The sequence below is a fragment of the Triturus cristatus genome, chromosome 4_2 (genome assembly GCF_964204655.1).
Source record: "Triturus cristatus chromosome 4_2, aTriCri1.1, whole genome shotgun sequence".
In the NCBI taxonomy this organism is placed as follows: domain Eukaryota; kingdom Metazoa; phylum Chordata; class Amphibia; order Caudata; family Salamandridae; genus Triturus; species Triturus cristatus.
Window position 1 is genome coordinate 79,868,360 of NC_140586.1, and position 16,632 is coordinate 79,884,991.

Sequence of the window (16,632 nt, forward strand, 5' to 3'; positions counted from 1 at the left end):
GAGACCTAAAAACATTGTCAAAGCCAATATCTCTGGCTAAACACTTATAAGGTCCCAAAGGCGAGACCTATTGACTATGCCAATGCTTGTTCCAAATGTCCCCAAGGTTGTCTATGCCAATTAAAGTCCTACTTTGGAAGCCTCAACGACCTCCCACTTTGCTCAGGGCATCACTATGCCAAAGCGGGGTCTGCTGGGTCAGCCGCGAGCCCTATCCCAACACCTTAGTGACCAACTGCCATGCCCGCATCACCACCTGCGTATGTATTGGTAGCGATTTCTTTCGGTGGTTTTGATATAGTACTGAAGCATATCCCCCAGTCCCCATTGCACGCCGGTCAGCCTGGTAGGCAGACTCAGAACAAACACCCATCCATAAATATCGATATGATGCGCTGCCCTGTAGTAGTTTTGTATATCCGGGACAGCCAGGTCGCCCTCGTACACCCCCCGCTGCAGCTTACGCAACGCAATACGCGGGGTGCCTTCTTCCCAAAGGAGGTTACGCTGCTCTCCCTCAATAATCCGAAAGATTTTCTCCGGTATACAGTAGGGGTTATTCTGCAGCACACAGAGCAGCCTCAGGAGGGCCATCATTTTAAATAATACGGCCCTGCCCATAAGGGATATGGGCAGCTTACGCCAGTGTGCGATGTCTTCGCGAAGCCTCGATAGTTGGGCCTGTAGATTTAGATTCAGATACTCATTTTCGGATTTGGTGATCCAGATTCTCAGGTATTTAAATTGGTCCTTGCGTTTCAAGTCCCTGCATTCCAATGTGAGCTGAGGGATCTCGCCGGCCAGGCCTAACAGGAGGGACTTGTACCAGTTAACCTGGTACCCTAAGTAAGAGCAGAATAGGTGGAGTATATTAATAGCTCTATGGATCGTCTGTCTGGGTCTACTTACATTCAACAGCACATCATCAGCCCACAGGGAGATGCATTCTTCCCATACGCCCCCCCATATTGATGCCTCTGATCAGCGGGTCACTCCGGACCCATGCCGCAAGTGGTTCCAGCATCATTGCGAAAATCATAGGGGACATCCCTGGCGCGTGCCCATGTGCAGGGCAAAGGTCCGTGATACAGATCCATTGACACGCACTCTTTTTAGTGGAGTGTGGTACAGCAGGTGGATACAGGCTCGGAATTTGGGGCCGAAGCCCAGGCGGGTCAGAACCTCCATTAAGTAGGTCCATTCAATACTATTGAACGCCATGCGGGTGTCTATTGACAGCACTGCCATGGGTTCTGCCCCAATCAATGTCGCCTCTTGCATTACGCCGTATCGGCGTCGGAGGTTTAGCCTGGTACTCCTGTGGGGCATAAAGCCGGTCTGCGCGGTGTGGATTATAAAGCAGAAAATTTGATCTACGGTGCTCACTTGTGCCCTTAAACCAGCCTGCCACTCTGAGATAATACTCCCCTCTCTAATCCAATCTTGGAGGTGGGCAAGGACCTGTTTGCAAAAGATTTTTTGCAGTGAATCAATAAGGCTAATAGGCCTATAGTTCACGGGAAGTGCACATTCCCCTACTTGAAGATAGTAACTATCTCTGCCAACTTCCATGAGTGGGGTATTTCCATACCTGAAAGGATAATATGAGAGAGTAAGTTGATATATGGTCCCCAAGTTTTTAGATCTTCTTTGTATAGATCATTAGGTATCCTGTCAGGTCCCGGGGCACATCCTGAAACACAGGAGCTAATTGCTATTTCTGTCTCGCTGAGTGAAAATTGCAGATCATTAGGCACAAAATGATCCATACTCACAACTAAAATGTCTCTGTCATGTTCTATTCTATGACTGTCTGAGTACAAGTGGCTGAAGTGTGCAACCCACTCCTCTGGCTGAATATAAAAGTCAAGTACAGATTTGTCCCCCTTGGAGACAAGAGCTGCACTTTTCCAGAAGCCTCTAGTATCCCTGTTTGCCAAGGCTTCATGCAGATCCGACCATATTGAGTCTTTCCACGCCCTTTTTGCATTAATAATTGCAGCCCTATGATGTGCTCTAGATTTGGAGATCTGGACCTGTGATTTTGATTTAATGGCCGCCAGAAGCTCACCTTTCGACACTCTACAGACATTATTGTACCAGGGCTCAGTTCTAGGACAGGTTTTCTTCTTATTTCTTTGCTTACCCAGAACATCCCTTATTGTCACTCCTAGCTTCTCATGTGTAAATAGCATCTTTTCAATTGACAAGTGATCAAAATCAGCCTTAGCAATTTCCTTGATAGTAGTTAACGCCACAGGATTTTTAGCTACCCATTCCCATTTGATAGATCTCTAGTTGTTCGTAGGGCTGGAGTTCTCCAATGTCACAGTGACCCCTGCTACCATTATGTGGTGTTTTCTTGATACTCAATGACAAGCTAAGGATGTTGTGATCACTATCTAGTCGGTCAATCAATTCCATATCCATTATGGCAGGCCATAACTTAAACTGGACTAGGAAGTAGTCAATTCTACTGCAGTGACCCGGTCGGTTAAAGGTAGCTTTGCCCTGCCGGTCTGAGGTGCACCTGCCATTAGTAGCTCTGAGATCGTACTCAAGGGTTAATGCCAGCAGCTGACCAGCTTTTGGTGTCCATCTTACTTTGGGCAATTCTAAATGGGGTATTCCCCACTCACTGTCCAAATCGGAGATTAGATCGTGAGGGGCTGCCGCAATTGGCTCGAAAGTTGTATTAAAGTCTCCCGCCACCAGTATAGAGTCTCTTGCCTGAGTGGTCAATAGCTGTTACTCAAGTTGATAGATAGTGGTTGTTTTATTATCTCTACCCTCTGCTCTACTGTAGATATTTATCAATATTAAAGACAAACAGAAGTATAAGGGCCAAAATATCCTTTGAGCTGCAGGGCAAAGTGCTGATGGTACATCGTAACGCAGTCTTGATCCAGATACCCAACCCCCCTGAGGGCCTGCCCTTTGTGCTCTTGGTCACTTCAATTCACTTCAATACAAAATGATGTATACCCATTTCTGGGTGCAAGACACCAAGTTTCCTGGAATAGACATATGTCATAGGTATCTATGAATTCTCCCCACTCAGGATTGGCAAGAGTTTAGCCAATCCTGCCACATTCCATGAGGCTATCCTCACCATGTGCTCCATGGTAAGTTCTGCCTCGTGTGGGATAGAGATAACTTCCGGGTTACTGACATTTAGCATATTATTAAATTCTGGCATCATTGTCCCATCTTGTCTAAGCAGGCAGTTGCTAGGCTGCCCAGAACTGGACTCCCAATTACTGGAAAGTTCCCCTTCTTGAGTGGTGATGGACAACAGATTCTCGACCCCCATATTTTCGCATACATCCACAATACAAGGGGTCCTGTGAATCAGTCACTGTAGCTTTCTACTAACTGATCTATATTCTACACACAGTCCCCTGTCTGTCAGCACACACTGGGGTCTCACAAAGTCGGTAGGGGTACAAAATTTAAGCTGGACAACAGTGTGTGCTTGAGCTTGTGCGTGCTTCTACCGCCAAAAGTCCCTCCACTATGTCATGGCTCACGAAAGAGACCCGGATTAGATCTTGTGTTCCCTCTAAAGTTGCAAACCTTTTCACATTTGAGATGTCGCTCCTAAATATTGAATAACAGTGTCTAGTTTTGCGAAACCAGTAATGAACTTTGTTTAACAGGGACTCTTTATCTTCCCTTGAACCAGCCGGTAGCTTTGGAACATGGGTTTGGTATACAGCTCCCCCATCACAACCTTCCAGTGGCCCTCCATTGGTTCGCGGCCATTGATAAGCCAAGGGGATGTGCGGGTCCCCTGACACCCCCCCCCCTCCTCTGCTCCTTACTTACAACCCCACATTCTCCTTGAAACCTCTCCCCATACAACTTACTCATGGGTAGCCATACATCAATCTTTTCCCTACCATGTAATCTAATGGGTGGGACTGAATGATACAAGGCACCTGTGTCCAAAGGGAGACGATGCTGGCCTAGGGAGTAAAAAAAAAGGATTAACCTTAACAAATTTTCACACCCACCCCTTTCCCCTACAATGGCACATATCATTGTTGAAATACCCCTCAACCCGGTTTCCAACAATGTCAAGAAGGATTTTGACTTGCTCTTTTAACTCTTTTATGGCTTCCACCAAACTCCGCAACATTGTCATGGTCTCAGTGTTAGTACAGTCTCTCCCTGGTGGAGCACGATTCCGGTACGGGTTCAATGTTTGCGAGGACAGAAAACCTGTTGCTACATTCTACCATTATAGGCTTGTGCAATGTGGGTGAACTAGCGCAATTGGCATAACTTGGCGAACCATCCTTCCCCTCTTGTGATAGCACATAAGATCTCAGAAGTGGCTTTTCAAATATTTTGTGGATTCGCTTAGGCGGAGAGCTAGATTGAGCCATTGTATTTGGGTTGGGTAGCCCAGGGTTAGAGATGATATCAGTACATTCAGTCAAAAGGGTGTCAATTCGGGTGAGAACATCGCTCTTGATCAATACTCTTGGCGTTTTTTTCCCCTTTGGAGCCCTCGGAGCCCCGTCCACCGCCTTGCGCTTGCCCAAATTAAAGATCAAGTTGTAAGGTAAGATGGCAATATGTCACGGTTACCGGAAGATATTCTTGGAAGGATACCAAACACGCATGCAAAAAAACAGCTAGCTGGACAAAGTCGAAGCGTTGTTGGAGGCAATGTCCCTCGTTGTCAGACCAAGAGAATAGGCCCAGCCCAGCCTCTTCTGGGCTCTGATGGGTGCAGAAGGCCCGCCCTTGTCCCGGGCAAGCCCACGTGCGTCCCGCCTGTGGGAGCTCGCAGCTGTTTTTGAAGTGCCTCCTGGCGCGGTGAAGTTCTGTGGGCGGCAGCTAGCCGCAAAGAAGACTGGGACTCGTAGTCCCCTGGACCCAACAGCAAGAGGCAGGCAAGTTAGAGATTCAGTTTTAAGATTGGAGTGATGATCAACCATGGTGAGGAAAGGGTGAAAGAGAAACAGGAGTAGAATGCTACTCAAAGCAGCTGCTATTATTAGTGTGCCAGGTACAGTTGCATTGCAACTCAGAAGTGGGAGGGGGTCACAGCACCCAAATTATGGAAAGCAGTGTTTTTTGTCCAGTTTCTGTTTTTGCATGATGCCTTTGCTTTTTTATAAGTTTCAAATTTAATATGGACTATGTGCTGTGCCCTGCCCTCCCGCTCCTCCAAAGTTTTCCATAAAGTTTTGGAGATGGGGAGGGTAACTTCAAACCATTTTGCTTCAGACGGCTCAGAGTAAGAAAGTCTGAAGATGCCCAATGATGTAGTGTTTCAAAGATCACCGATGTAGTAGTGTTAAGAGTTGGGATAGGTATGTTGAGCTTTGCTGCTCCCCTTACTGAAACCTCATTGAAGGTACTGGTGTCATCAACCAGTGATATTCTTGTCGGAGAGGGCTCAGATAAAATTAGTGAGTAGTCTCCAATGGAGGAGCAGGAAAAGATAAACTTGAAGGAGAGCAGCCATTTCTTCTCGAAGTCATGATGGAACTTGACCATTCACTAAGCATCTAAGGCACCCTTGAGAACATTTACATCTTCCTAGAGATATAAATCTTGCGTTCAATCTCCATTTCAATGGAGTCTCCTTAGGAGCAGGCTTAGGTGTCACCTGAGAGACCACTGGTGACTCCAGTTTCTGACGTAAACTTATAGTTCTAGCAGCAGCTGGTGTTGCTAGAAAAAGCGTGGCAAATGCAGATTTTCGTTGGGAAGGAGTAGGTGACACATTGACCAGAGGTGTCACTTCTCTGGTGAGTGAGTACAACCTGGATTACTTGAGTCTGAAGATTGTAGTACTCTCCTCCTTTTAATGTTAGGGAGCCAATCCACTGAAGGCCTCTGTGAAGGAGAAACAGAAGACGGCCTAGTTGGTTACCTTGACATCAATGTTGAGTGTTTCCTTGGAGTCTATTGGGGTGGTATTGACCTCGAGGGAGTTGGTCTCAATGATGAAGGTGATGTCAACATCATGGGTGATCATGACGTCGACATACTGTGCCTTTGACGTTGATTTACCATGGTTAGAATGTTGTCACAGTACCTGTTCCCAACGTTTAAGGCCTCGATGTCAAAAGGGAACATTGTCTTTTTTCTTTCTTTCTATCTATGCTCTTTAGATCTACCCATGGGTAGTCCCTTGAGCTAAAGGAGGGAAACTTATCTTCGCCCCTCATGACGTCCTGAAGCTGCCTCCTGAAGTCTCTCCTGTGGGCCATGCAGTCTGATCTTCTATCTATCTTTCGAGGCCCTTTTTCTACAATGTCTGTAGACTTCAGGATGGTGATTCACTGGAAGGCATACAATACCAATCTTGATGTTTCATTGATGAATATTGGAGCCTTTCCTTTCACAGAAATGTGAGAAAATTGGAATTTCTTTGTGCATAGTTTTGACATATGGGCAGGCAGAGAGGGCGTAAACGCCCCATTTGGCCTCCAGGTGCAGACAGAAATATTTTCTAGTGACCGGAGAGGTGGCTCAGTGCCAAGATGGCCTAGCGTCTCTCTCCATTCCATTTCTCACTTCTTCTCCTTTTAGTCTGATGGGCTTTCATCCGCCCTGGTTTGGCAGATTGGGGTGTGTACCATCCATATGCCTATCCAAGGGGAGGTCACTAGTCCTACCAGACCATCGGGGGAAAAAGCGTGAAATAGAACGGGTTTTGATGCTTGCCCATCTTGGCACCTCACTGTAGCCCTCACTCCCAAACACCAGACAGTCTTTCTGCCACATTGGTTAGACGACAAGGGAGATGCAGGTAACCCCTACTCTGCTGACCCAAATGTCAAAGTCACACCCATAAGAAACCAAATGTCCTCCTGCTTGCCATGGACATGGCTGCAGTATTCAGGCTGTAGGCCACATGGAGGCATAAAGACTGCTGGGGCCTAAAGAGTAGGGGTATGGTCTGATGCAAAGAGAGGTTTGCCCCACCCCAATTATTTTAAAAATTCTAGCCTTGCCATGCAGTGGGCTTTTTCCCTCCCCTGCCCAGGGAGGGCAACTGAGAGTAAATCCCCCTGGGGAAGAAAGCCTGTTGGCACTTTAGGGGTGAAGGGGCATGGTCCAATGGCAGGATGGGTTTTCCACCCATCCTGGGGGAAAGTGAGCATATTGGGGATAAATACAACAATCTGCTCCCCGTCCCCCGGGTCACAATAAACTGTTGGGGGTTTGGGGGGTGAGGCATACCTTGTAATCAACCTGCCAGGGAGGTGTTGGGGGGAGAGTTGGAGACAACAGAAGATGCCCTTTTGTAGAGCGGTGGCATGTCCTTGTTTATGGAGCCATCTCCTCCCCTACAAGCCCATCTGTGGCAATACCTTAACACAGATCCACTAGGGAGTGGTACCATTGGAAATATGAGATTCTCCAGTATCCAATGGTACTTTCCCCATGGATATCAGTGCTCTGGAGGCAGGCAAGTCTGGTATATTCCCCAGAGCACCAATTACAGTGAGCTCAACCAGAGACTAAAACCAGACTCCGTTTAGGCTCTAACTAATTTCCCTTTCACTGGCGGGAGGGCAAGGCCTACTACTCGTCACAGAGAGTAAAAACAAAACAATCTGAAGATGTGGTAAATCTCTTCCTCGGCAGCTCAAACATTTAAACAAAACAGAAAATCCCTCTTCACTGACGAGGTACTGCATAGGATGAATGTTTCTCATCCTCCACACTGATAGGCGTAAAGATAGGTAGCAAACTGTCTCACTACCTTCTTGCTACTCATGATTTTACACCTATCAAGTAGGCATTCCAAAGGGATCAACAATTGCCCCACAACATTTTAATGTTTAATTAACCCCTCCCCCAATCGTGTGAACTTATTCAACGTCTGATGCTACAACTTGCAGACAATGCACATATCATGGTAAAACAGGAACAAACTTCTGAAGTCAAGACTTTCGGACACAGTGAATGCATAAATGCTGTGAAACAATAAATGCTTAAGAGTCATCTCAAACTAAGTTCTCAAAAAAACTAAGTACTTGCCTATGCATCAGGGTAAAATCTAAACTCTTTGTTCTCTTAGTTCCTGGAAATGGGACAGCCACCAGGCACATCAAGTGAAATAAAAAACACTGGCATCTTAGATTTCAACCTAACTCCTCAATCCCAGGTCAACAAAGTCAATACACAAGAGAAAAGGGGTATAAGGCAGAGAATGATTGCACTTATCATCAAATCAGGTCAAAAGTATACCTTTTTGGGTGCCAAGGATCATGAGGTTAAATACCCCTAAACCCCCTTAGGATCAGAGATCCTACAAATTGTAAACACATCACTGTGATCCAGCACTCCACATAGTCATTTCAGATTATGATCATAAAATATGTCTGTCCATTCAGCAGGTGTTGTTTCAAAAAAGAATTCTTTATTGAGTTCTTCTCTTTTTTTATATATAAAAGGACACATACAGCGTAGCCGACGCGTTTCGTCCCGGAGGACTTCTTCAGGGCAAAATTGAAATATAAGGGGGCCTCGTCTTGTTCCCCTCCAACACTACGAGTTGTAGCTAAGCCTTCCTTTAATCGGCCAGACTAGATACATTGCCTTTTTATTTTTGCTTAATCAATCTCAATTTATTAGTGTGGTTTCACCCTACGTAGATTTTTAATAATATCAGTATATCGGAGCAGATTCCCCCCATCCAGCGGTCCAGGTCAACAAAGTGAATTTTCCATGAAAGACCAGGTAAGCGTGACCTGTGGCACTTGCTTTGCCACAATGCACCTACTAGGAAAATTCTTTCCATGGCTCCCATCCGCATCAAGAAAAACCTTAGTCCAAGCATTGATCACAAGTCGCCAGGACTATGGGAATGCACTACTAGTGGCAGCAAATGAAACAATGCTGTCTAAGCTTCAAGCTGTGAAGAATACGGCGACTCGGCTGACTTGCAACCTCCTTTCACGTTTTCTTCTCTTCACATATTGAAAGCCCAGCATTGGCTGCCAGTCAGAAAATGTGCCATCTTTAAACTATGTTGCTTGACTCACAAGGCACTAACTAACTCAGTACCAACTCACCTCTACACCAGACATTGCCACTACTAGCCCACTAAATTTCACAGGTCTGCAAATAAAGCTTTATTAAGGATCCCTTGTATATGCTCATACCAATTTTGTGGTAAATCCTTATCATATCTTGCCCCACTTCACTGGAACGAACTTCCTCTGCAAATTCAAATATGCCCAGATTCTTCCAAGTTCAAATGATTTTTAAAGACGTGGATGTTCTAACTGTACTGATCCCGAGTAGCAAAGAGCTGAGATACACCTTCAGGTGTGAGTCATTATGCTATGGTAAGTGCCCATAACCTAACTGTTGGAAGGTGGCTCTCTATATAGTGTATTAAAATGAAAGTACACTGTGCAGACAGTCCAGTGGGTCCCAAATTGGTTTACAGAGGCTAAAGTTGATAATACTAACGCTTTCTTTTGTGGAAGTGTAGGCAAGCAGTTAGGTTTATCAGATGGTAATACTAAGCATTTGCTGTACTCACAGAGCCAATAAATGAGAAACACCCTCAAAGAATAAATCCGAGACCAAATTAAAAAAGAACACTTCTTTTTATATATGTTTTAAACCCATGAACTTAGTTCGAAGGTAAATACTGTTTTTGATAGCAATATTCACAGGTAACTAAATCGTTCAAACCTGTGTGCCTTTATGCACAATGCAATCCTACAGGAGGAAAAGTCAAAAATGCATAAAGGTAGGTACAGTCAGTTTCAGGGGTTCACCTTCGGGGTTCGAAGCTGCAGTGGGCCAAGGTTCAATGTACTATCAACCAACAGTTTTTCGGAACCTCCCTGGTTCTACCGGGAACAGGGTGCTGGTGTGGCTGGCTAAGAAAACCATTAGGTTTCTTAGAAGAACCCTCACCCAGTAAACTAGTTTGTGGCATGCTTCTTCATCTTCGGTAACCACCTAGGGTGCCGAGTGCATCCTAGGTGTGCTTCGACCCTGATTATGGCTGAGCGGGTATTGTTGTGAAAGGCAGTGAGAAAAGTGAATTTTAAAATTGTCTCAAGCATCTCCCTGCAGGCCAGGAGAAATTTTAATAATGGGATCCTGGGACAAGGTTAAAAAGTGAATGCGGATGTTATGGGATATAATTGATCTTAAACATCCTTATGTTGGTCTACATGTTTCAGCCAAGGAGGGGGATCCTTGACACTATTTTAAAATTCACGTTTCTTACAGCCTTTCACAACAGTACCCGCTCTGCTGTAATCAGGCGTTTGAAGCACACCTAGGATGCCCTCGGCACCCTAGTTGGGAACCAGATGATGAAGCCTGCCACCAACTAGGTTGGTGGGTGAGGGTTCTTCTAAAAAACCTAATGTTTTTCTGAGTACGATTGCTTTTGGAAGCAGTTGACTTTTGTCAGAACTGATTACCCAAGGGAAAAGGACGTGTTCCTTTTAAACCTCACTCTGTTTTTTGATGACATTGAGGCTGGTAGATCTCCAGCTGGCAGGATGAGTCACTCTTTGGTGATTGTCGAAAGAAGTCTGAGGATGGGCAGGGTTTTGCACCAAAGTCCACAGATCTGCTGCAGTTCTCGCCAGGCAGTGACTCTTCTTCGTCCTTCCACTCTTGATCCGTCGAATCTGAGTTCTTGGTTTCAGGGGTGCCACCTAATTACTCAATTTAGGGACGTTATGTGGAGTGACAGGTAGTATCCAATAGGCTACCTACCTTTAGGGTGTCTACACCCTCTAGAAGACCATGTCCTGTGGGAAGTGGGCATAACCTTGACCCTAGAATTCTAAGTCCGCCCAAAATAGGATGGAGGAATTTGAAAAGTGGGGTCCACATCAGCTGGGGCACCCTAGGGCTGGTGCTGGCTGAATGTGGTCACACCTCTTAATCTTACTCATTTTTCTGGCTGTCTTGCTGCCAAAAAGTGGGGTCAGAATACCGGGGTGTGCATCTCCACTATCTGGAGAGACCTGGGTTGCATAACAAAGGCGACAGGGCCCTTGAAGCTTCCCGCCCTGGAATGAACATCCTGCATGGAGGAAGTGTGAACACCTTCGCCTAGAGCAGGCTTTGCTCCCGGCCTCCGAGAGTGAAGGCTCTCACCTCAGGAGGTCAAAAATCTGTTGATGCTGGCTGGCTAGTCGAGACTGTAGTCGGTAGGTTTTGAGGGGCCACCTCTGAGGTGCCCTCTGGGTGCATTGTCTGATAAATTTGCCACTGGCATCAGTGCAGGTTTATCAAGACTAGGCATTTGGTACGAAACACCTTAGGGTTCAGTGAAGCCATCATGTAGCTGGGGTACTCGTAATCATGAGTATCTAGCTCATATACTCGTCATGGCTTCCCTGTGCACTCATGATATCCAAGGGTGAACTTAGAAATCACGAGAACACTCATGTAGATATGCCCACACATGGGTGTAGTCCACCTTGCCTTCGGGCTGTAAGGCCTGTCGTAGGGGTGACTTACCTATACCACATGCAGTGTTTTGCTGTTGTGGCACACAGAGGTATGTGCCATGTTGACTCTTTGTTTTCTCAGCGCCAAGACACACAGGCTGCAATGGGAGTTTGCATGAATTTGGTGAGTGGTACCTTACGGTGGCACAATTTGTACTGCAGCCCTTAGGGACCCTCTTTAGTTCAAAAGCCCTAGTTACCAGGGGTACCACTTACTAGGGACTTACAAGGATCCTAAAGGGGTGCCAATTGTGGAACAATCACACAGTTTAGGGTAAGAACTCTGGTACTGGGAACCTGGTTAGCAGGAACCCAGTAGACATACAGTCAAAGTTGCACCAGATACCAGGCAAAAAGTGCGGGGTAACCATGTCAAAAGGGGCACATTCCTACACCACCCCCAAACGAAAGATGATAAGACTAACTTTTCCCAAGAGAGTCTTCATTGTCTAAGTGGAAGAACCTGGAAAGGCCATTTGTATTAGCATGGTCATTCTTAGGTCTGTGTTCCACTGTAAAGCCCATACCTGTAGGTAGACGGACGACCTAAAAAGTTCTGGGTTTTTACCTTTCATCTACATAAGCCATCTGAGAGGTCTGTGGTCAGTTTGGACAACAAAGTGAGTGCCAAACAGGTATGGTCACAGATTCTTCAAGGACCAAACCACAGCAAAGGCCTCCCTCTCAATGGCACTCCCTGGGGAGTAACCGTCTGCTTATAATAGTCATGGCCATCATCATTGGCTTGAAAAAGGATCGCTCCTATCCCTTGCTCACAGGCATCAGTCTGAACAATGAACTGTCTAGAGTAATCTGGAGCTTTGAGAATGGGTGCTGAGCACATTGCCTCTTTCAGGATGTCAAAAGCCTTTTGACAACTAACTATCCAGTTTACCTTTTTAGGCATTTGCTTGCAGGTGACTTTGGTGAGGGGTGCACAATGAAACCATACCCTTCACTGACCTCCTGTAATACCCAGTCAATAGATGTAATGTCTTTCCTTGAGTCTGAGTGGTGGGAGCTTCCCAATCCAGACGGGTCTGGATTTTGGGTTGTAAGGGTTGAACCTGGCCTCCCCTTACACGGTGGCCTAAGTATACAACTGTTCCCTGCCATATCTGGCATATGGATGCCTTGATAGTGAGGCCTGCCGTCTGCAGGGCCTGCTAAACCTTGCCAATTTGGATCAGGTGGAACTATAGACAGAAATATTGTCAAGATATGCTGCACTAAAAGCTTTCAGCCCTCCAGTTGGCATCTCTCTTTACGCCGATGATATGGTGTTGTTTATCCGTGAACCACAGCGGTATCTTGCCCAGGTACTATGGGAATATATCCGGTTCAGTTAATTTTCAGGTCTAAACATAAATTGGGATAAATCGGTTGTAATACCATTGATGACAATCACCACTCCCCCCAGTATGGAGTACCCACTATTGTGGTCCACGGAGCCGGTCAAGAATTTGGGGGTGTGGGTACATCGCGATCCCGAAGTGGTCATATAGGAGAACAACGGTAAAGCATGTGTGGATTTAGAGCCACAAGTAGACAGATGGTCGGCGCTACCTTTAGCACTAGCAGATCGCATAGCCTTGATAAAAATGGTTATTCTGCCTCGATTTTTGTATCTTTTTAGTAATATTCCTATAGAACTGACGGCCCATTTTTTTAAAACAGTGCTCACTCAACTATTAAGATTAATCTGGAGAGGCAAAATGGCCCAAGTAGGCTGGAAGACACTCACGCTTGTCTATGATAGAGGAGGTTTTAATGCCCCAGATTTTTATCTTTATTATTTAGGCGCCCAAGCGCAATATGCATATCATTGGTATCACCCACACACTTTCACACCACACGTAGTGATTGAAGATGAAGACGCACACCCCGTCCCACTTGCTGGAGTCCTCACGCATACGCATAGAGGCACACCGAGGGCCGAAATTAACACTTTGGATGTTACTATAGGGACCTGGCAGTCGATCGGGAAAATTACAAATAAGCTCCCCCTGTATGCCCCAGCCCTGCCATTAGCACACCATGCAGCGCTCTCAGTGACTCACAAACTGGGATCAATGAGGTTACTTAGGAAGGTGGGAATGGACCGTATGCGAGACATATACCCTGATTGGCACTTTATAACAGCTGAAGACACACAACACATTGTCAATCAACCTCTCTTATTCCAGTTCACGGTCCATCGATTGAAGCTTGCACTTAAAAAACACTATACTTCCTTCCCTGCTGAACCCGCTACATCAAAAGCCCTACAGCTATTACTGGTAGCTCCCATGCGGCGCCGGATGATCACTAAATTATACAGGGCGGTACGAGAGGAAACAGTGAGAGATACTGATAGAAGTTTATGTCGTTGGAACGAAAGGCTTGACCCCCCACTGACACCTATAGAGTGGGAACAGATTTGTGCCCTTACGGGCAAACTCACTTCTAACGGAAACCTGAGACTCATACATTTCAAATATATCCACCAGGTATACCACACTCCTCTCAAATTATATACTTATGGCCTTAGGGACGCGAGTAACTGTAAAAGATGCAGACATTTAGATGCGACTTCTGGCATCTCGCGTGGTACTGCACACCAGTATCTCAATATTGGGCCGCCATACTGAACTGCATTCAGCAAATGTCAGGGGCTCCAATGAAGTGCACACCTGTGGTATGCATACTCAGTTATGTTCCTGGACTGAAGGGAGTGCTAGGTAGGTTCGTTAGACTCGCACTCTTATTGGCAAAAAGACGCATAGCGCTCACCTGGGAGAGTAGACTAACCCCAAGTCTCAAACACTGGGTCCGCGACATGATATACTGTAAAGACAATCTTGAATTATATGCTGGGGAACTCCCCACATCCTTTAAACCTAAGGACATATGGGAACACTTGCAGAAATATCTTTTAAAACAGACTCAAGCAGAAGAGGCCACTGTCATCGAGGAAGTTTGAACCTTTTGTCTACATTTCAACTAAGACTATGATATAAGAGTGCATGCATTTCATATACCAGTAGTTCAGATGCAATGTCCATAACAGTGCTTATGTTATTATATGTTACTATATGACTTGACACAATAACCGCCCTGCGTGGTCATGGCAATCCCTGTCCATCTTTTGTTCTTAATAACATTTAATAAATACATTTTTTTTAAACAGCTTTGAGCCCAGCAAGTAATTGGTTCACCAACCTTTGGAAGGTGGCAAGGGCATCCTTTAAGCCAAATGGCATAACATTGAAGTGAAAATGCCCATCTGGAGTAGAGAATGCTCTTTGTTCTTTTGATCTTGGAGCAATGCCAATCTGCCAGTACGCTGATGTCAGATCAAATGTGCTGAGAAATGTGGCAGCTCCCAATTTGTCTGTCAACTAATTAGCTCTGGGTATGGGATAAGCATCTGTCTTAGTGATAATTGAGACTTCTGTAGCCCACACAAAACCTCATTTCTGGTTTACCACCCTTGGAGTGAGTTTTGGGGACTAAGACCACTGGCCTAGCCCAGGGGTTGTCAGAGAGATCAATAACCCCTAACTCCAGCATCCTGCTAACTTCAAAGTTGATGCTCTCCTTATCATGGTCAGGCTGTCGATAGAGCTTGTTTTCAAGAAGCAAGCTCCCTCTACTGTCCACATCATGAGTACACCAGTATGTCTGTCCAGGGGTTAAGGAGAAGAGCCCAGCATACTGCTCCAGGACTTGCCTGCAGCCAGCTTGCTGTTGGGCAGAGAGGGTGTCCGAATAGGCCACTCCATCTACTGGCCCATCTTTGGGGCTGCTAGAGAGGAGGTCCCCTCTCTGCTTCCTGATCCTCATCAGTTACTATCAGCATGCTCAATTCAGCCGTGTCGTGGAAAGGTTTAAGGGGGTTATCATGGATGACCCTTTTGGGTTCCGCCTAGTGCCAAGGTCAACCAAATAGTTGATCTCACCTCACCTTTCCTTTCAAGGATAGGGTAGGAGCCACTGCATTTGTCCTGGAGGGTCCTAGGTGCCACAGGCTCCAACACCCATAAATTTTGCCCTGGTTGGAACTACACAATGGCAGCCTTTTGGTCATACCAGAGTTTTTGAAGCTCTTGGCTGGCCTCGAGATTTTTGTTTGCTTTGTCTATGTACTCTGCCATCCGTAAACTTAGGTCTAGTACATAGTCCACAGAATCCTGTTTACGCTCTTTGAGAGGTCTCTTCCAGCCTTCCTTAACCAGACAAAGTGGTCCCCTCGAAGGATGGCCAAATAGAAGGGGGAACACCCTAATACCTTCTGTGGCACTTCTCTGTAACTGAGAAGCAGGCATGGCAAAAGGGCATCCCATCTCCTTCTGAGTTTTTCAGGGAGACCAATGTTTGTGCCTTTAATGGTCTTGTTGAATCTCTCAACCAGGCCATTAGTTTGTGAGTGATATGGGGTAGTGAACTTGTAAGTCACTCCACATTCAGTCCACATGTGCTTTATGTACCCAGACATGAACTTGGTACATCTGTCTGATACCACCTCCTTAGGGAAACCCACCCTGGTAAAGATACAATGAGGGCCCTAGCCCCTACTGGAGCAGTGTTAGTCCTAAGGGGAATTGCTTCAGGATACCTGGCTTCATGACCCACTACTATGGGCATGAATCTGTTTCCTGATGCAGTTGGAGGGTCAAGGGGACTGACAATGTCAATGCCTACCCTTTTAAAGAGTACCCCAACCACTGCAAGTGGAATTAAGGGGGCCTTTGGATGGTCACCGGCTTTGCCACTGGCTTGGCAGGTGGCACAGGAGTTGCAAAACTCCTTCACCTTCTGGGACATGCTTGGCCAGTAGAAGTGGCTGACAAGCCTGTTCCAAGTTTTGCTCTGGCCAAGCTGCTCTCCTCTACCGTGATGTCATGTGTGAATGTTAGGAAAAACTCACTGAACTGCTGAGGCACTACTACTCTCCTGGTGGCACCAGATTTTGGGTCTCTGGACTCAGTAAACAGGAGCCCTTCCTCCCAATAGGTCACGTGGGAGCCACTGACATCTCCCTGTTCCTGTGCAGCAGCTCTCTGTCTCAGGCTTTCAACAGTAGGGCATGTCCTCTGCCCTTGGCGCAGCTCTTCTCTAGAGGGTCCCCATGGACCTGGGAGCTCTCCTGTGTGAGGGCCAAGTTCCTGGGGCTCTGTAT